Below are 21,945 nucleotides of genomic sequence, written 5' to 3'. Positions count from 1 at the left end.
CGGGGCTAAGCGGTTCCGCCTTAGGCGTTGGAGGGACGTTTACGTTAAACATGAAGTCCGCCATCTTGGATTGACCACGTTTTGATGAACGGATTCGTGAAAACAAATAAGGGGTAACTGAATTTCAAAAGATCATGAAAATGAAACTTTACAAATTTAATAGCATGGTAATTTAACATTTAAATTTACTCATGATGAGAAAAATGGTTGAATGACAACACAAAGGTAAATAACAAAACTACTTTAAAATTCAAATTGACTGGGGCCTAACAAAGCAGACGATGCCCAGGTCACGTGACGTTAAACACTTTACTAAAATGAATTATATACGCACGTGGCGATACTGACTAATTAATTTACTTTAAAGTAGAACATATTAGAAAGCACATGGCTTATGAATGCAAAGATTGAAGTTAAAAGTTAAAATAACAGGTCGAGGCTGACACTGTTGTGACGATTTCACAATTACGGCCGCACTAAGGCAACCACTGAACTACTCAAAATGTAGATAGGCGCACAAGGCAACGACTTAGTTTTTAAGTGCACTCTCTTGGAGGCTAAACAAAATGAAATTTCCCTCACGCGGAGGTAAAACAAAAATATCCTCGCTAAAGGACAAAAACAATATCTCCTCGCTAAAGGAAATTAAATGAACTACACGCAGTAATTTACTCACGGTAGCAAACAATTACACACCCTTAGTTTGGGTTGTAAACAATATCCGCCATCTCGGAACAAACACGTGGAATGAAACGGACTTGGTTGAAATTAAGTTTCTACGTTACTCGTAAGAAGACTTAAAATTATGTTACGCCAATTCGCTCTTTAGGACAAGGACACGTGCTAGGTATACGGTGATGTTAGTTAAAAAGGTTAAGGTTGGTTAGGGAAGGTAAACGACACAAAGGAAGGTAGACCAAGGTACAAAATGTTACAAATTAGATGCTTGGCTAGCAAAATTAGTTGACAGGACGAGTACACCGGCGCTCTAGCTGAGCAGTAAACACGGGCGTCTGAACAACAAAAAACCTTAGTTCAAGTAGCTTAGAACTTTCTGGTATAAATGGATTCCGCCACAACACGTGGGTGAACGGATCCGAGACAGAGTGAAGTTCCTACGACAAATTCTAGTCTTTCTGTAGAGAACATTCAAGCAACAAATTAACCTGGTTACGTAGCTCTTTCCTTAAACACGTGGTCGATACAAAAAGATCATGATGATTACAATTTCTCTTCCCAATTAAAGTCTGGGCATTACACATTCGACAAACTGGCTGTGTGCGTGTGGGTAAGTGATATAGCGAGTTACTATATGCTTAATCAAGCTGATTAATTACGTTAATGCTTCACAAGTCAAAAGGTAAAAGATCCGGTTCGAAGGACCACTCGTGTGGAGAATTTTTTAATGGTTATGTTCTGAGTGGGAACTTAGTCCGGGAAAGTCTCCTTATAACAGTTACATAAAGTTCAACAGGGGAGGATATGAGCACTTACTCTCGGGGCACAAACACCCTGCTAATACTTTACTGTCACAATTCACAAACCAACACTCTAAATACAAAAGGGGGAAATTTTACTGTCCAGAGGCCGAAGCACTCCACACGTAGGATTAACAATAATTTATGGCCTACTCTAGCTTTGTCAGGTCTATAGTCATCTCATTCTCAGGCTCTGTTCCGGCTCCGTCCCAGCTACCCCAATGAAATGCTGTACAGTTATTTTACGTTAATGTAAGGTAGACAAAATCCAAAATGGGAGCAGTGATGTAAAGTAGTTTAAAAGTTTAAAGATAAGGATCTTTACCTTCGAAGCAAATATATTAATGCAAAGTACCTCGCTGTTACCACCTATAGACTTACTCTTTAAATATTGGGTATTTTGTCCCGTAATCAACTATTCATTTCACACATTAAAATAAATGAGGGAGCAAAAATACTAAGGAGGTTTGATTAACCTAATATTGATTTATTCACAAATTTACATTGAAACAAAACGGACATCTTAACAAAATGGAATCATAAAAATGCAATTCAAATAATGAAAATGATGGGTTAGACACGTGGTCTGCAACAATCAAAATCAAAATAGGGTCTGGCACGTGGCCCACGTGACCCAGAGACTATGTTAGTCTCAAAAGGCAAAAAAATTGTATAGAAAAAATATATACACACAATCCCACCGCACACAGTCCGAATAGTGTAATTAGCCAGGTTCCCTATCAAGTTAAAATTAGTCTAAGCTAATAAAAAATGGGGGAAAACTAAATGGCCATTGATGTAGTACCTGCACTCCTTTGAAGATTAGTCCTATGCCCGTGATAGCTGTTGACCTGGTTGTTGCACTAATGGGCACGCTGCACTCTTGCCTGGCTCACCCCAAGAATTCTCACTGTAGCTGTAACTAGGTACATCAGGGTCCTCTTCTTCTCAATCTCTCCGACCGGCAGCAACCTTTTGTGAGTCGAGTTTTGGGAGAGAGGGGGGGGGGGTGAGCCAGAAGTGCTCGGGTTCAATGACCAGGCAGGTCAGCAGGCTATGGCAGCTTCTCGTAGAAGAATGTGGCGACACTACGGTCGAAGAGATCACCTGGCTTCACCTTTCCAGACAGGTGAGGAGCTCGATGCGCATGGTAATCCATTGAGGGTGCCATATCGGGACTTCAGGACAGGGCAACATTTTGTTGCAAGGAGTGCAGAGGAGGCAGGATTTTGTACTAAATACTCAGATAAATCTTGCTGCTCTGAGGGAGGTTATATATACAATAATACTACCTATTCTGGCTTGCTAAAAATTAATATTTAAAATGATTAATTAGCAATGGACTGGTACGATGGGCATACATCTTAAAATTAACAAACCTTAATTGGTATTGAGAAATATAAGATGCATTAATTCAGCAGTATTGGAATTTATATAAAATGTGCAACTTAGGAATTTAATCTCGACCCATGTAGTTTAAGGAAAGAACCAACATACGCCGGGGTTACCACTAAGGCCATCTGTTGTTCGTATCTACGCTGTGACGTCACGAACATGGCGTGCGCCACTGTCAACAAGTTTAGATTAGTCCTCCCTATGTTTCGTTAAAGAAAACTAGATGTAGGAGAGAATGTTTAAGGGGTAGCTATAGTATTAGTAAAAGAGAGCTAAAAATACGATTAAAAGAAGAAGAGTGAAGAAAATTCTTCACAATGGCGTTAAATTCCTTAGTTTGTTAACTGAACGTACGTCATGACGCCGTCGTTTCAGGCAGCGTCATAAACAAAAACATTTCATTTGGAAGTCCTAAGAAAAATTAAGTAAAACATTAGTAATAACCAAATCAACATACTGTACTGAATAATCAATATAATTGATGCAAAAACTAACCTATACATAGATGTGTAAATGCGTTTGTTTCTTCATTATAATCAGAGATAAACGTAAACAAAACATTGGTTGCCATTTTTTATCGTGCTTTTTAGGTGTTTAGGAAACGCATGATATAAAATCGCCTTTAATATTTGTGCCTGTTTTAGTTTAGGGTGCTGTAGTACATGCATTAAGTGTTCTGTACATTAAAGGGTGGTTTGTTAACAGTACTACGTACAAGGGAAGGTTTTAAAAGTCCGAATATACATGTTAAATAAATAGGTAAATATGATGTCACTACTTCGCGAATTTTCACCTATCGCGCCCGCGTCTGGAACCTATCTACCGCGATAAACGAGGGTTCACTGTATTCACTTTTTGCGTCTGGTATTATCAACCCTTCAACCCTCACTAGCCCCCTTTTACATCCCCCCACTCTATTCCCCTACTCTTTTGCTACAACTAATTTTCCTTCCACCAAAAAATAATCAGACATACCGTTAGCCATACCCCTAAACACATCCACGGCTTTCAATCTTCCAAACATTCTTTTAGTTATCGACACATAATCCATTAACGCCCTTTCTACCACTCTTCCATTTACCACTCTTACCCATGTATACTTTTTTTTATCTCTTTGAAAAAGCTAAAACTTTTAACCATATCTTGCTCAACACACACATCTACCAGTCTCTCACCACTCTCATTTTCACCTGGTATGCCATACCTCCCAATGACACCTTCTACCTCACCAGCGCCCACTCTAGCATTTAAGTCACAACTACATAATTCCTTCTACCCAGTCCTACACACTTATAGTCAATTCTTTTTAGTGAGGCAGATTTGCACAGACTCACAGGGGTGGCCTTTTAGCTCGGAAAAGTTTCTTGATCGTTGATTGGTTGGACAGGATAATTCTAACCAATCAGATAGCACGAAACTTTATCGAGCTAAAAGAGCACCGCTGCGAGTTGGTGCAAGTGCGTCTCGTTATAAAAATTTGAGTATAGTTAATTCATTCCAGAACTCATTATGCTCTTCACTTTTCTTACAACCTGGCCCATACGCACTAACAAAATCCCAACATTCCCTATCCAACCTGACCCTTACCCACATTAACCTAGATGATATCTCCCACCATTCCACTACTTTACCTGTCATCTGTTCACTCAACATTAAAGCCCTCTTAATGAGAGAATGCCTTGATGAAGTCATTGAGCTTCAGCACGGCATTTCATTCCCGTGCTGAATCTTGGTGACGGGTAAGAGGGCTCTCGAACTTCGGGAAATTGCTCCTCCAGTTCGAATCTAAATTTCTCTCTTTCATCTTTTTCTTCTGCTTAATATTTCTTCGACCTTCTCTTAATTTTATCAACTTTCTTTCATCTTGCTTTCCTATCTCTATGATTATTATTTTTCTTAGTTATATATATATGTAGATGTATGCATATATATATATTTATTTATTGTATTTGTTCATTTATTTATTTATCTATTTTTTTTTCTATTTTATTTAAATGGCGTGGATATTTCCACATTCGTTATTACTGCCTGCTTAGATGAATGGGAGAAGGGATCACGGTTGGGAGGTATTCGCATTCAAAGCTATATATGAGAGTATTGGAGGATCTCAGCCATCCCAAAGATGGTTTGGACCTTTTTGGCGGAACTACTCTCAAGGGTTGGGTCATCGGAATCCAGGGGGATCCAATCCTTGAGGTGGGACTCTTGGCTTTTGGCCGGAAGCCCATCATTACAGATATGGGGAGGATGATTCCATATTACTTTGGTCTCAGTCCTAACAGGCGGGTTTAGCTTACATCTGTGCCTCTATATCTGTTTTGATGCTATCCTTCGGGTAGGGTAAGGAGTGGACCATCGGGGAAGTATACTCTCATTGTGCCGATAGTGGAGAATGCAAATTTCCTTTCCAACGTATGATACTTTCTTATAATTCTCAAGCAGGTACCCCAGCAAAACAACAACAAAAAACCTGAAAATCCCACCCTTAAATATGGACCCTTCAAATACTGACTCCCCATCCCCTGGATTTGCTGACTCTCCCCCGGCACTGTTGACGACTTCTGCTACTGTAATTAAGGAAAACTCTGTTGACGACCTTCGAACTAAAAAGGACCACTCTACTGATGTTAAAAAATCTAACAATTTGGGTAACACAGGGAAACTACGATTCCTTCATGTTTCCCAAATCCCATTAGAGACAAATTATGATGATATTTATAGAGCATTTGAGTGCTATGGATTGATAAAGGAAATAAGGATGAGACTTGGAGATGAAAAATGAGACTCTTGGATATCTTTTGAAAGTCACGATGAGGCGTTTAATGCCATAAGTAATATTAGTAGTATCAAAATTAACGAATTGAACATCATGGGAGCTCTTTGTGATAAGGTCCCAAAGGAATTGGATGTGTACAAACCTGCAGATTGGTTTGAAAAAGATAGAAATGTACCCATGCCTTCACAGAGAAAACCCAAACCACCAATGTGGCTCTTAGCTGAATCTAAAGGGATAATAGGGAATTATTTTAAGATATGTAAGTTTATCCAAAAAAAAAAAGTAGGAACCATAGCACCTGGAGATATATCTCGTTATGGGAAGAACAGTTATCTCATCCATGCCAAATCTTCGACTCAGTCTGCAATACTGTCTAACTTACAGACAGGCAGTGATGAAATTACATTGGAAATGAAACCATCTAAATTTTAGTTATGGAAGGGGAGTGGTCTTTAATAAGGACCTATACGAATTTACAGAGGAGGAGATACTTTCTATGTGTCCATTAAATGTATGGAAAGTGCATAAGGTTCCTGGAACTTCAATGATTATACTTACTTTCCAGGATGCTGATATACCTTTCCATATTTTTATTGAAAATGAAAGGATTAAAGTTCGGCCTTTCAAACAAAAGCCCCTGCAATGTTTTAATTGTTTTAAATTTGGACACCCATCCAAAGTTTGTAAAAATGGAAAAATGTGTGGTATTTGCTCCAAAACTTATCATGGAGAATGTACACTTGAGGCCAGGTGTTCAAATTGCAATTTGAATCATAAATCAACTGATAGGAGATGCGAACTGTATAAGTTGGAGGAAGCTGCCCTAAACAAATCAAGTTTAGAACACATAAGTGTGGGACATGCAAAAAGACTGTTGAATAAATCAACCAGCTATGCAAAGGCCTTAAAATCAAAGGTAAATTTACCACAGGAGACAGCAACCCCACCTAGCACTGCCAGTAATCCTAAGAAAAGAAATACAACCTCTGATAATAAAGTACTGCATGAAAAGGTAATCATATCGCCTTCTGAGGCTTTGCCACAGCGTATTAAAAATGGGTCATTGCCCATTTCTGTACAGCCTTCGTCCCCCATTACCAACAATAGTACTAACCTCTCCCAGGCCATGTCCTTGCCTGATTTGATGGAGATGCCACCTGACACCAAATTACCAGGTGCACCTGTATTGAGGAAGGTGCAAAAACCTGGTAGCTCAAAACCTACTAATCGGAAAAGAGAGAGACCTCCATCTCTCTCGCCCCCTTCCATAAGAAATATCAAAATTACGACGTCAAATAAGTATGATGATTTGTCTGTTGATATTTCTGATCTGGAAGTCAATTTAGATAAATCGGAAATTCAAGTGGAGGTCCACCAACCTCCTCAACAATCAGATCAAAAAGACAAAAAGAAAATCATAAATTCTAAACCCAATCTATCAAGACCCTCTTTAATAAAACCACCAAAAAATAGTGTTAGATCAAAAACTGCTAATGGGAAGACTCCATCCAAGGGGTCTACCAAATTATAAACCATAGTTTTTTCCTCCATTTTGTAATGGAATTGTCAGGGTTTAAGGGCCAAATATGAAGAACTTAAGCTCCTTATTCATGAGCATTCCCCCATAATTATTTGTCTACAGGAGAGCAAACTTGATCCTAATACCCCTTGCCCTCGCAAATACATTAGTTATAGGACACCATATGATCACCAAGTGGGGAGCCATGGCGGAAGTCTCATATACGTTCGTCGAGATGTTCCCCAAGTTTCTCTGTCTATTCGTACACCTCTGCAGGCAGTGGTTGTACAGATCGACATAGGGCGAAAATATACAATTTGTTCTCTGTACTTGCCTCCAAATGATAACATTTTGTATGACAACTTAGTGGAGGTGATTCAACAACTCCCTCAACCTTTCCTTTTACTTGGAGATTTGAATGGTAGACACCCTTTGTGGGGTGATGTTTTAGCAAACACGAGGGGAAATATCATATCAATTGTGGAAAATGAAGATGTGGGACTCCTTAATACAGGAGAGCCCACACACTTTCATGTCCAGACAGGTACCTTGTCATGTATTGACCTATCAATCGTAAGCTCTAATTGCCTTCTCGACTTCGATTGGAGAACATTAGATGATTGGCATACTAGTGATCACGCACCAATCATTATAAACACCAACAATGGTCCACCTTTACAGGGATCGCCACGATGGAATCTTGACAAGGCGGACTGGGATAAATTTCGTGAACTAAGCGAAATTGAGGGGGATGCAGGACAAGTTGAAAATATCGATGATGCCATAGACTTACTGAATGGAACTCTCCATACAGCAGGAGTCAATTCAATTCCAAAAACAACAGGGTTATTCAAACGACGACCAGTCCCGTGGTGGTCTTCAGAACTAACTGCCCTGCACAGAGCCACAAGAAGATCTTTAACACGATTGCGTAGACGCAGAACTGATGAGAATTTAATTATGTACAAGAAATGTAGAGCACAGTTCCGTCGTGCCATGAAAGAAGCAAGGCGCCAGTCATGGATGTCTTTTGTTTCCTCCATTAACAGTAGAACACCACCATCTTCTGTGTGGAGGAAAGTAAAAAAAGATAGCTGGCAAATTCACCCCCAACCCACCACCAGTGTTGAGGGTGAATGGCCAGTATGTAACTGAAGCAAATGATGTTAGCAATGCCCTGGCTAATCATTTTTCAAAAGTATCCAGCAAGTGTGAAGGAGCTCCTGGTCACCAGTATATGAGCACTGAAGAAAAGAAAATTTTAAATTTTGCAACAAGAAGGGAAGAGTCGTATAATTCTCCTTTCACTGAAAGAGAATTTGATTCCGCACTTGCTCATTGCAATGATACAGCCCCTGGACCCGATGGAATTCCATATGCAATGATTAAACATGTACATTTTAATACAAAGTTATTTATTTTAAGTATTATTAATAGAATATGGCATGATCATAGTTACCCTAGTGTTTGGGAACTAGCCATTATTTTAGCCTTTTTAAAACCCGGTAAAGACAAGTTTTTAGCAGCAAACTATCGTCCTATTGCATTGACATCTTGTTTATGTACAGTCATGGAGAAGATGGTCAATACAAGGCTGATGTGGTACCTTGAAAAGAAAGGTATTTTATCACCGATTCAATGTGGATTCCGAAAAATGCACTCAACGACTGATGTGTTGATACGACTAGAGTCTTCTATTTGTGAAGCCTTTGCTTCCAAACAGCACCATGTTACAGTATTTTTTGACCTTGAAAAGGCATATGATACCACATGGAGATATGGTATACTTAAAACCATTCATGAATTGGGATTGAGAGGAGAGCTGCCACTATTTATTCAGGCATTTCTTTCACGTAGAGTTTTTCAAGTGAGAGTTGGGGAAACTCTATCCGAGAGTAAGTGCCAGGAAGAAGGAGTTCCTCAGGGTAGTGTGCTGAGTGTAACCCTTTTTGCACTAGCAATTAATGGGATATCCTCAGCCATTCCCCAGGATGTTCTCTCAACATTATTTGTGGATGATCTCTCAATATCATTTGCTGGCACCAGAATGGCAATGGTTGAGAGAAAAATCCAACTCTCTATTGATAAAATTATCCAGTGGGCTGACATGAATGGATTTAAGTTCTCGACAAGTAAAACTACCGTTGTCCATTTTTGTCGTATCCGGGGAGTACATCCAGACCCGGATATATACATTAAAGGTCAACGGATACCATGTGCAAGAGAAGCTAAATTTTTAGGTTTGATATTTGATTGTAGGCTGACATGGGTTTCTCACTTAAAAGCATTGAAAGCTAAATGTGTTGAAGCTCTGAATATCTTAAAAGTATTGTCCCATACATCGTGGGGGGCAGACCGCAATACTATTTTTAAAATTATACAAGGCCTTGATTTTTTCCAAAATTAGTTATGGTTGTGAGGTATATTCTTCAGCCACCCCAAGCCGGTTAAAAATATTAGACTCGATACATCATGCAGGTATTAGATTGTCTACTGGAGCTTTTAAAACCTTGCCTATCCCAAGTCTCCTTGTTGATGCTGGAGTGTTACCTCTAGACTTTTACCGAATGTCTTCCATTCTTCGGTATTGGTTTAGATTGCAAAGACTCCCTAACTCTCTAGCATTTCAGACTGCAAGCCTTGTAAGACACGCATCATACTTTGAGTTGCACCCAAAATCTCCTCAACCTTATGGCTTTCGGGTGAAACGATTATTAAATAGTCTGGATATAACTAGAAATAAGGTACTTCCATTCAAGGTATCATCAACGCCTCCATGGAAGTTACCGGAGATATCTTTTTGTAAATATTTTATTGGAGATAAGAAGAATATGTCAGACCTAGAAGCCAGGTCTCTTTTTAATGAACATGTTAAAGAACATAGAGGATCAACTTTTATCTATACTGATGGCTCCAAATCAGATGCTGGCGTTGTATTTGGAGTACATAGTAATGGTTTTAATTGTAGAGGTGCACTTCCTCTGACCGCTTCCATATTTACTGCCGAACTGTATGGCATATTAACCGCTATTGAGAAAATAGCGTTGGAGAAGGAGGGTAATTTTACAATTTTTAGTGATGCAAGGAGTGTCCTTCAAGCTATGGAAGTTTTTAATTCTAATAACCCTCTAGTTTTAAAGATTTTAGAATGGCTTTTCATTATTGGACGGAGAGGTATAACAGTTCAATTTTGTTGGGTTCCAGCACATGTAGGTGTGTCCGGGAATGAGAAGGCAGATTCACTGGCTAAGGAGGCTGCATCCGAGTTGCTGCCAAGAAGGTATCCCATTCCCTGTAATGATTTCTTACCTGACATCAAGAAATTGGTTTGCAATAAATGGCAACAGCAATGGGATAGTCAAGATGGCAATAAAATGCGAGAGATAACAAATGACATATCTCCTTGGAGGTATAATATGATGCCCCGAAAATGTGAAACGTCTCTTTGTCGTCTCCGTATTGGTCACACTCGGTTGACACACGAGTTTCTGCTGAAGGGCCAACACCAACCGTATTGTAACGACTGTTTAGTACCTCTAACAGTAAGGCATTTGTTGACCGAATTCCCCAATTATAACAACTTGCGGAATAGATATTTGTTTGAGGCTCGAGGTGAGGGTGGCAGGTTCATCCTCGCCAAGATTCTTGGAAATGATGTGTCCTACCATGCAATTGGCATATTTAGATTTATTTCAGAAGCAGGTCTTCTGAAAAATATTTAACTTTTATGACATTCAACTTTTATGATTTTAATTGAATACTCTTTTATTTTTTATTTAATTTATTTTTTTATTTTTGTATACATAAGTTAAATGTTACCGGCGTCAATGACCTCAGATGTCAGGATGCCTGAAAACTTTAAATCAATCAATCAACATTAAAGCCACACCCTCCTCTGCTCTTCCCCTTTCAATCCCAGACATACCACCAGTCACTTTACCAAACATCACTTCACCCTTCCCTTTTATCTTTGTCTCACACAAAGCCAATGTATCCAACCTTCTATTCGTAAACATGCCTCCAATATTATATATATATATATATATATATATATATATATATATATATATATATAATGTATATAATATATTAATATGATATATATATATATATATATATATATATATATATATATATATATATATTATATATATATATATTGTGTATGTATAAATCACAGGGAAACATGATGTTTACATACAAAATAACCACAGGTAAAAATTGAATAGAATATATAGTAAAGTTTCATGATAATTCTTCCGAGGACAGACTTATTTACAGATATATCATTACATTAAATAATTTACATCGAGAATACGAACATATATACTGTATTTTTGGGCTCAAGCCATTACGTCCTAATGGAAGGTTCCTTTAGTAGCTTCCGAAGGGTATATATGACTACAGTGATATTCCCAGAGAAACAAACCAAAGGTTTCACAGAATTCTAACTTCTGGCGCGAGTACCTTTAAGATTACCTTCAAGGGTATCCTATATCATCAGGGGACGTATTCTTGACACGCCACATGGCAATCTGCACCCCGAATAGCCTTTACGCCTCTAGGCTCTAGGGGGAAAACGTGGCAGAATAGAAGGGTAACTGCAACAAAGATTACCCTGGTTTCCCTACTACAATCGTATCAAAACCGCACCAACTCCCTCTGGCGGTCATTCCTTTATCTGTAGCGACTCGCTACGGTGGTGTTCCCTGTCGATCTGACATTTCCCATCGATTTCTGGGAATCTTTATGCTTCTACGGCTTCTTTCTCCATCTAGAAAGTTGAATACTGATTCTTTACAATATGTAATTTAGTTCCAGCCTCGCAATGAAATTGTGTATTTCTTGTGTGCAGATCTTCGCCGATCGCCGGTGTCGCCATGGCGCTGTCGTTCCTTGTACGTGTGCTATTTAGTTAGCAGAACGACATTCCGGTGTAAATAGCTTATTCATTGTTATGAAAGCTATTTAGGCATTATATATTGTAAAGATATCTATAAGCATATTTTTCCCTTTCCGTGGCGATCGTATATGTCAGAGTTTTGGTGATTAAGGTAACCGAAATCTCGTCATGTCTGGGTAATATAACCTAGACAACATAATTATACTTTCGTCATTTCCCCGGTTACCCTTGTGTATTGGTTATCATTCCTGGAGATCGATATCTCCTGGAATTATATTAACCATCATCAATCTCACTAGAGATTTATGGGTAATCTCTCTTCCCTCTGAGAGTAGCCTTAGGCTACAACTCTCTGCGTCGGCCTTGAATTTCGAATTCAGGCATGACTAGCCTAGAGTTTTCTGTCTCATCCCTTAACGGCCGTCGGCAAGTTTTGGTATTCGATCAGAACCTCAGAGTATTTAGTCTTTGTCGGCAGTCGGTCGGCGGGGTGATTTCATTCCCTTGCCGTTGGAACTACCGGCATAGGAGGCTAGCCCTCCCTAGACTACACCTGAAGTGGTCGAATGTTACCGCCACCTTCTCCCTGTGGTCTAGTAGACTAGTCCTATGCTCGCCGACCCTAGGCTATAGTCGTATACTCTTGTGGCCTAGGATGGCGCCGGCATTGGAACTCTGTTTCTCCCTTGTTGAGAGGAACGGCATGAGCTGCCGTCCCCTTAACTGTATTAGCACCTCCTAAGCTGGAGAATAAATGATTCTCCTGCTGCTTGTGGTCGTGCCGGTACTGAAACAGAGTTTCTTCAAGGTGTGTATATCCGCCAACATTGCCGGTCCCTCCTATACCTCATATAGGACCCTTTCCCCTCCCCTCTCTGTTCTTTTACGATGGCCGAGCCATTGTCTTTCCTGTGCTGGAGTCCTGCAACCTTACCATTGCAGGTGGGTTGCCGGGGCCACCCAGACCCCCCCCCTCCTCAGTCATCAGCTGTCGGCGACTGCCGACTGCCAACGGCCATGACGGCTGTCGGCGACTGCCGGCTTCCAGCGGCTTTGGCGGCTGTGGATGGGAGGCCCCTTTTGTCACCAAGGTTCTCCAGTTCTCCCTTGAACTGCTAGCCACAGTTTCTGTTGTCGGCGTATTGTTCTGGCCGGCAGTAGACCGGCACAGATAGATACTGACTCAGTAGGTAGTATGCCGACTGTACTCGTGCTGCCGGAGGCTGGCCTACAGTAGTAAGCCGGCAATAGTACTATGGCTAAATGGAAGTGAACCTTCTTTTCAGAGAAAGGCAGTAAAATTAGACTTTTACATCTTTTATTACTGTATACATATACAGTAATAGATAGCCTTCACTCCATGCTCTCTCTCTCTCTCTCTCTCTCTCTTTTCTAGCTTTCTAGATGCTCCGACAATAGTTAGCTAATCCGGCAATATGCCGGCTGAACTACAGTATATGTCTATACAGGTAATCAGTATAATTGCAGTATAGTATATACAGCAAAATGAATAACTATCGTATATATTATACTAGTAGTTATTTCCAATATATCTTGGGTATCCCTGCCCAGATATTTGCTGAACCCAATTCTATATTGATGGATTAATATTTCATCAATATTCTGATTTGAAATCAGTTTCCATTTACCTTGCAATATTGAATTTCATAAAGGGCTGGTGGTGTGACACCTCTATCCCCTATAGGGGAGAGCCCTTATCCCTGAGTTTCCCTGATCAAGAAACTCCCTGATTTAATATTGTACGGGAGGTCACAGCAAATAGATTGGTTGGGATGCATAAGTATATGTCTTTTATTTTCTGCCGGCTGAACTACGGTATAGGTCTATACAGGTAGTCAGTATATTTGCTGTATAGTAAATACGGCAGATTGATAACTAATGTATAGATTATACTAGTAGTTATATCCAATATATATTGGGTGTCCCTATCTAGATATTTGCTGAACCCAATTCTATATTGATGGAATAATATTTCATCAATGTTCTGATTTGAAATCAGTTTCTATTTACCCTGCAATATTGAATTTCGTAAAGGGCCGGTGGTGTGGCTCCTCTAACCCCTAAAGGGGAGAGCCCTTACCCCTGAGTTTCCCTGTTCAGGAAACTTCCTGATTTAATATTGTAAGGGAGGTTGCAGCGAATAGATGGGTTGGGATAGACAAATATATGTCTTTTAATTTCTAATCAACATATCTTGGATGCGAGCTTCTGCTGTTACCGCTCCTATTTCGAAAGAATGACATTTCTTCGATACTCTGATTGTGTATCAATCCTCCTTACCTCACAGCGTTAAGCATAGAAGGGGACAGTGCATGTACACTTCCTTACACCTAGGTGTTCGAGCCCCCTTTTTTTCAGGGAATTCCCTGGTTGGAGGAATTTCCTTAAGACTGAGGAGAAGTAACAGCATTGGCTCACAGGGGATACACGGGTATGTGTCTCCCACTATCTCTTTTAGCTTTCTGTCCTAAGCTATTTTATCAAAAGACAATTTTGCAAATTGCCTATCGATGCGATAATCAATTGAATACTCCTTTCTGTTCTCCCTTCCTTACAGGAGGGACACCAGATGATGCATTGCAGTCTTTTGCAGTTATAAAGATGAGCATTTTCACGGACATAATATATGCAGGTTCCCGCAGCAATATTATTTCCAAAATCCCCAATCTGCAGGACGGCAGTCTAGAGCTGTCAAACTGTGGTTGGTTTCGTTTCGAAAGTTATCTCTTATATGCGGTTCGACTGCGAACCCGTAAAATGCGAAAACTCTACGGGAATTGGACCGAAAACTTCACTTTTTCATTACTAAAAATGCCGATTTACTGCTCCTTTCAAAGGTTTTAAGGTCTAAACCCCCAACCCTGCCTCTCAAGTTGAGGTTGCAGACACTAACGGCATTGGTGAGTCTGAGCGGGACTCGAACCCCCGACTGACAAACACCGGGCAGAGACTCCACATTCAAGCCACAACTTGTAGTGAAATCAACGACAGCAGTCATTGTTTCACTGTCAAATCTGACTCCCCCGCCAAGAGCCGGCAGTGTGTGCCCTTGGTCACCACCCAGTCAATAACTGAGTTGGTATACCTTCAATCGACAGCCCGCCGATTCCCAGCGGTCTGCCGACAGCCCGAGGAGTCTCCTCTGGTTCAGAGATCCGCTGACTATGCGTATAGTTTTCACCATTGAATACTGTCTAGGATGGTGTGACGTCTGTCAGCGACCCGATAACAGCCGACAAGTCACTGATATGTCAAAGACCTGCTAGCCATATCGGTACTGAAGTACTGTGCCAATTAACTTACCCCCAAGCACTAGCCTTGATGGTAACAGGCCAGTTGTATAGGGGTATACAATACCCTGTACACCTGCAGTTTAGGACCATATCGCAGACAGAAATCCTTGGTACATAACCATACAATAGAATGGTTTTCCAGTACGTTGTTCTTCTAAGCACAACCCCTTGCTGAGACCTACCTGATTTGGGGGATCCACTTCCCCCACCCTTCTTCTACGCTCTTGATTCTCATTATTAATTCCCCGGATGTAGGGCGCTACTCTAGCCTTATGGACTAGAATCTTCCATCAGCCTCTTCTTGAAAGGGGATGCCCTAGAATCAATAATTAGGAAGACCGCAGCAGTTGGCTGGAAGGATTTACACGTCTGTGTCTCTCCTCTTTCCAGCGTACTTATCCTAAGCTTTATACAATAGAAAGGAATCTTCTATTACAGTGAAACACTGAAAAGCTGATATAGGCGAACAGTCAGGTATGGCCTGAAAGGAGAACGGAAGGGTTTCTTAGTTCTCCCTAGGATGTTAAACTGCATCCCACAGTTACAATGACCGTTGTTCCACAGACAGTCAGATTTATACACCTTCGGATCAAGCGAAGCAAACAGACGCTTCTGGTAGGAGGGAAGTTCCTCCTGGATCACCGGACCTTTGATCACTGGAGTCCAAGGCCTGACCAAGATGAGACTAGAATGGAAATGGACATACCTCCACCATCCTTTCCTCAACTCTTCTTATATTCAAATTCCCCCTAGAAGAGTATACCTTAAAGCTCTAGAGCATACTAGCGGTGAGGAAAGTAGAGTCCATCGATTTCCAATGAAGGCAGTTTAGTGTTCACATGAAAGACCCAAGAAATCTCTGAGTCATTCTGGACTTGGCGCCACGCAACAAGTTCCAATAGAACAGCAAGTTCAGAATGATAATCCTTCTGAACATAAGGACCCTATTCAGTAAGGGGTGTTGACAATCTAGCCAGCCCTGGAAGATGTCTATCAGCAACTTCCAGTCAGTCACCCCCTCCCCTCCTACCTAGGATCCAAGTTATGGAAGATAACGTATATCCTGGACGAGATTCTCGTCGGACTAGTTTCAGTCTTAGGATCCTTACGGAATTAGCAGACTGTCAAGCAAAACCAAGCCTAGAAAGAGTTCAGGCAACGATGGCCCTGGACGACAGGCGGGGGTGGGCAGCACCCGAAATTACTTTCTATGAGCATCCATGGAGATGATCCGGCCCTGGAACATTGAGGATGCAAATAATAGAATCTCGATTCTCTCCAGCTCAGGGACTTCAATGTTTTAAAAAATCATTGAAACCTATAGTCACCCTAACGCCCCCTTTTCCCCTGGGGATGTAAAAGGAGATCGCAAGGTCTGTCAAGAGACTATGGTAATCAGTCAGGATTCCATAACGCTAACAGGGAGGAGTTTGAACTCTCTCCAGTTCACGATGATGACAGACCCAGTGCTACGTGCACAACTATAAGATGCGCTAAGAGGCTGGAGAAGATACGCATCAAACGCTCGAAGAGATCTAATAGGACCAATGATGGTCATTCCCTCTCCGCTTACCCTACAATGACCAAAGGCCACGGACCCGTAGGCCATTTTAGCCCTGTAATGGGTGGATAAACTCTCTCCACACAGATCGGACCTCCTCAGGTTGATCTGGAGCATCGAAGCGATAATGAGGTGTCAAAACTGTCGAGGATAAGGGACGTCTCATTTCATTAGGGAATGCTAGCCATCCCTTCCTTAAGGGAATGGCGCCTATCAGCAGCTCGTTTATATATGATCCGCAAGGTGACAGCGGATGCTCTTCCCGGGTTCCACCCAATAGAGTTGGAATGGTACACGGACGCAGACCCATTCCCTCCCAGAAAGGGACAAGTCCCCGAGCTGCAGATCGTTCTCTTCATCATAAGCGTTATCAAGATACTATCTCGTTATTTAGTCCCATACGAGGACCCTCTAATGGAGGTAACAGACATCATATCTCTACATTAGAAGTGATGGACTTAGAATTCCTATTCAGCCCATCAAAATTTCCTCCAGAAGGCCCTCTTCATGCTGAGACCCTTCCAAGGAAGAGGGGCTCTATTGGCTCCCAGAAAGCCCAAGAACATCCCATCCCCTGTAATGAAGGAACCGAGGCTGAGGCTAGTCCTAGTTATGCAACTAGGATTATCCAGGAGGTTCAGAAGTTTTCTGCCTTCTATTTATCACAGTACACCTGATCCCTTCATTTTACGAATTCCTTGCCCTTAACGGTTAGGAAAAAGACTGGGATCTTAAGGGCAAAATTGAATTCCTAGAAGAATACAAGTCTAGTCAACGAGAAGACAATACAAGTCTCCTTGGGAAAGTAAATTGTTTTGTAAAGCCAAAGGGCCCGAAAACAATCTCATGATCTTCTGCCTGTCCTTCTCTGTCCACCCCTATATTCAGGGTCTGGCGGCCGACAGCACGTTGGCCTTTGAGGAAGGAGGCAGTGTATTCTTGAATACTATGAGAATGCTAGTTCTTCAGCCTTGTCTCTATATAAACCAGTGGTTCTCAAACTATGGGTCGCGACCCAAAGTTGGGTCGCGAGATCAATTTTGATGGGTCGCAGGGACACAGGAACATTATCATGCTTTCAGAGTTTCAGTGTATTTCAGTTACTTAATTGAATTATTCTTCTTTAACCACAAATTACTTTTGTTATGTATGTTCATCTTCCCCCCACCTCCATCCTCCTGGGCCCCATGTAATGGTGTCTCTGACAGGAAAGACTCCTGTATCAAACGCGTATGTTGGACTGGCAGTGGGCCCGTGTATGCTCGCGCGCGGTGTCTATTTTCCACCGACCGCAGGCGAGGGAGGTTGTACCGTTTGCAGTCATTTGTGTGAGTAGAGTGTGTGTGTGTGTGTTGTATAATTATATAATATCTTGTTTCATATGCTACTTACTATATTTACTAAATAATAATAATAACTAGCAGGGATACCCGGAACAAGCTTAACCCCGAGCATGATATGAGATGCAGCCTTACGACAATGATTCCACGATTTGACAAACTGGTAAACGAGAAGCAGCACCATGGATCCCATTAATTTAGTTTTGTGGATGAAAAACAGTGCCATGAATTCTATTAATTTAGCTTTGTGAATTAAAAGCAGTGCCATAGATTCTATTAATTTAGTTTTGTGAATTAAAAGCAGTGCCATGGATTCTATTAATATAGTTTTGGGAACGAAAAGCAGTGCCATGAATCCTGTTCGTTTAGTTTTGTGAAAAGGAAAAGCAGTGCCATAAATCCCACTAGTTTAGTTTTGTGAATGAAAAGCTGTACACATTATTTTTTTTCCAAAATAAAGTGTATATATCATTGCATGTTTTCTTTCTCTTCACTTTACTCTGGGTCGCGAAGGAATGAAATGTTTCAAATAGGGTCGCTCATGAAAAAGTTTGAGAACCACTGATATAAACCCTTGAGTAAGCACCAAGGGTATGGCCGACTTTGCGAGAGAGGTAACCTAATGGGATCTTTGGATCCATGGACCATTATCTCTGTGCAAGTCAGCTCCGACTAGACCTCTTCTATATGCCCTTTAAATGGATCTAACGATTGGAATCTTTAATAAATTCCCGATAACATGTGCAGGCTTAGGACCGCAACGCCACTAAAGCCCATCTAATGGTCTTTGGACAAGGTCCTACATTATGCCTCACCTGTGAACAATGAGGATTGTTCCCTCAACCATCTAACCTAAAAGGTTATTTTTTCGGTTCACTATAGCCTCTGGGACTAGAGTTAGTGTAATAGTGGCCCTATCCAGAGGGCCACATTAAGTGAGAGAACTGCATCTCTTTCTGATCTAACCTTTCTTTTTAAAGACGTCCTACCTACTAAGAGGTGGGGCTCCTGGAGAATCTGCCCTCTGAAGGAAGATGTCTCTCTAGGTCTGCTAGAGCGTCTAAGGTCTATCTTCATAGAACTTCAGACTTCAGGAGGAACAGCTCTTTACAGGAGAAAACTTTGGATCAAACTATCCCTACAACTGAGGGCGAAGCTCACCTACCTTTTTCGCGGAGCGGATCCTGACAGTACTCCTGCAGATAAAAGATCCGAGAAAAGTTGCTTCATCACTGAACCTTTCAGTGTGTGGACTTCAGCCTCTTCGTTCACCTACTGATCGGAGGTTGTCCAATGCGTCTTACAGACACTATGCTAAGCAAATCTATGGATTGAAGCAATATGTGGTGGCGGCAGGTGCTATTTGGACCCTGTCGTCTAGCTCTGCGATGAACAGTAAATTGATTGGGACTATCAATTAAAAGGAGAAGGGGTCAGCAATTTTTGTGTAACCTCCCTTTGAATAAGTGTTGCCAAGGTAACACTAAATCTGTTCAGAATCTCAGGTGTGAAATTATACGGATACCACTAGTGCCGTGTGTACATAGTACACAGTGTTGTTAGACTATTTCATGTACAGAAATTATAAAGAAAAGTCTTGTTAAAAGAGCTTTTTTTCAGTTTGAGAGTGGCACTCATCATTTCCCCCTTTCAAAAAGGGGAACATTATTTTATGTGTATGTCTCTCGTATAATTTCCTTATCATGCTACATTCATTTAGCATGTAGTCATTTATTAGGAATAAATGTCTATTAAAATGCAGTTGCGTCCTAATTCGCCCAACAATTGCATGTTTTAAAATACCAGAGTTCCTTAACTTACTCATGTAAGTATTTCTCATATCATTGTATGCTTACAATCAATGGATGGGGACACTGATATTGGTTCCGCAATATATACAATCCTTTAGACCGGTTGTATTCTCAGTGTATACTTATGTTTGTTCATACAATATATGCTACCTTGAGGCCCTTTTCCTACGTCTAAAAATGACTCTTCCCTGCAGGGGGCAGGAAGCACTAACATTGTTATGCTTAGTGATGATGACGCATAACGGTAACGTCATTTGTCTCAATTGGCCCTTTTGGCCGTGGAAATATTGCCTCAAGGTTAAGGCACTAACACAAAACCACAGATACATTAATTCTCTGGTATGCTTCCATTAGGACGTCATGGCTTGAGCCCAAAAAACGGATTTTGAGCGAAGCGAAAAAACTATTTTTGGGTGAGATGGCCATGACGTCCTAATGGACCTACCCTTCTTTTCTATGAAAAGATCTTCACGGTTTCCCCCCCCCCCCGATCTACTGTATCTGTAGCACCTTGCTCAACGCTACAAGGAATGACCGCCAGAGGGAGTTGGCGCGGTTTTGATACGATTGTAGTAGGGAAACCAGGGTAATCTTTGTTGCGGTTACCCTTCTATTCTGCCACGTTTTCCCCCTAGAGCCTAGAGGCGTAAAGGCTATTCAGGGTGCAGATTGCCATGTGGCGTGTCAAGAATACGTCCCCTGATGATATACGATACCCTTGAGAGTAATCTTAAAGGTACTCGCGCCAGAAGTTAGAATTCTGTGAAACCTTTGGTTTGATTCTCTAGGAATATCACTGTAGTCATATATACCCTTCGGAAGCTACTAAAGGAACCTTCCATTAGGAAGTCATGGCCATCTCACCCAAAAATAGATTTTTCGCTTCGCTCAAAATCCGTTTTATAAAAAGAATTTTCCCTAACGCAACGAAATATCTGCCTTATATTCTGTCAGCTGTTTGTGAGGAAAAGGAAAACATTGACAGCATTTGGATTGAAAGGAATTTGATATACTAAAAAGTAATAGAGAAAACTTAAAACGGATGTTTTTATGCCATTCAATTTATGAAAATTGCCAAACGGGTGTCATTGCGTGTTGAAATATGGCTGTGAACTTCTGTAGGTTTCAACAGTCACTCTTGTGACTTCGGTTACTATCCGTAATTCATTTTAGATTATCCATAAACATCAGCACTAAATAGGTTCGATGCTATGAAAATGCATTGGACTTTAATAAAATACTATGAGAGCTTAGAATTATATTCTTTTCATAGTTTCATTATTCACTTCTCATATCAATTTATTAATTTAAATGTAATGAATGAAATCGAATAGTCGTATTTGTTACATTCGGAACGGAATGTCGTGAACCCAGCAATGCCTGGAAGGGACTGATCCTTTAAACCAGACGGAGCAATGCAATGCTCATTGACTGAACTTATGCTTCTCCCTTTCCCGAAGAAAAAGTCTCATTGGTTGGAGAGATTTTCAGCTGTAGGCCACTTTTCGTCTGAGCTTTAGGCCTATCCAGGCCATGTGCCTTGCAGAAATTAATCACATCGAAAAGGACATAAACACAGCCAAGTTTTGTCTGACGTCATCAGACAGATTCTCAGTTTGCTGGTGAGTAAAGAAGAAATCAAGAAATTCTCGACCGTCAACGGACAAGACCGAAATTCATAAGCTCTGTCTCATTATATCTGCAAAAAACTCTTCTCCTGTCAAAGATACTCTAAATGTACTTAATAAAAAAGTTCTATAAACATATAAGATTGATAAATCCATTTTTAATTATTGATTGACGTCTTGGACAGTATCTCATACTTAACAGACAGTAATTAACGTCTCT

This window comes from Palaemon carinicauda, chromosome 3 (assembly GCF_036898095.1).
Source record: "Palaemon carinicauda isolate YSFRI2023 chromosome 3, ASM3689809v2, whole genome shotgun sequence".
In the NCBI taxonomy this organism is placed as follows: Eukaryota; Metazoa; Arthropoda; class Malacostraca; order Decapoda; family Palaemonidae; genus Palaemon; species Palaemon carinicauda.
Note: the sequence above shows the minus strand (reverse complement) of the source record.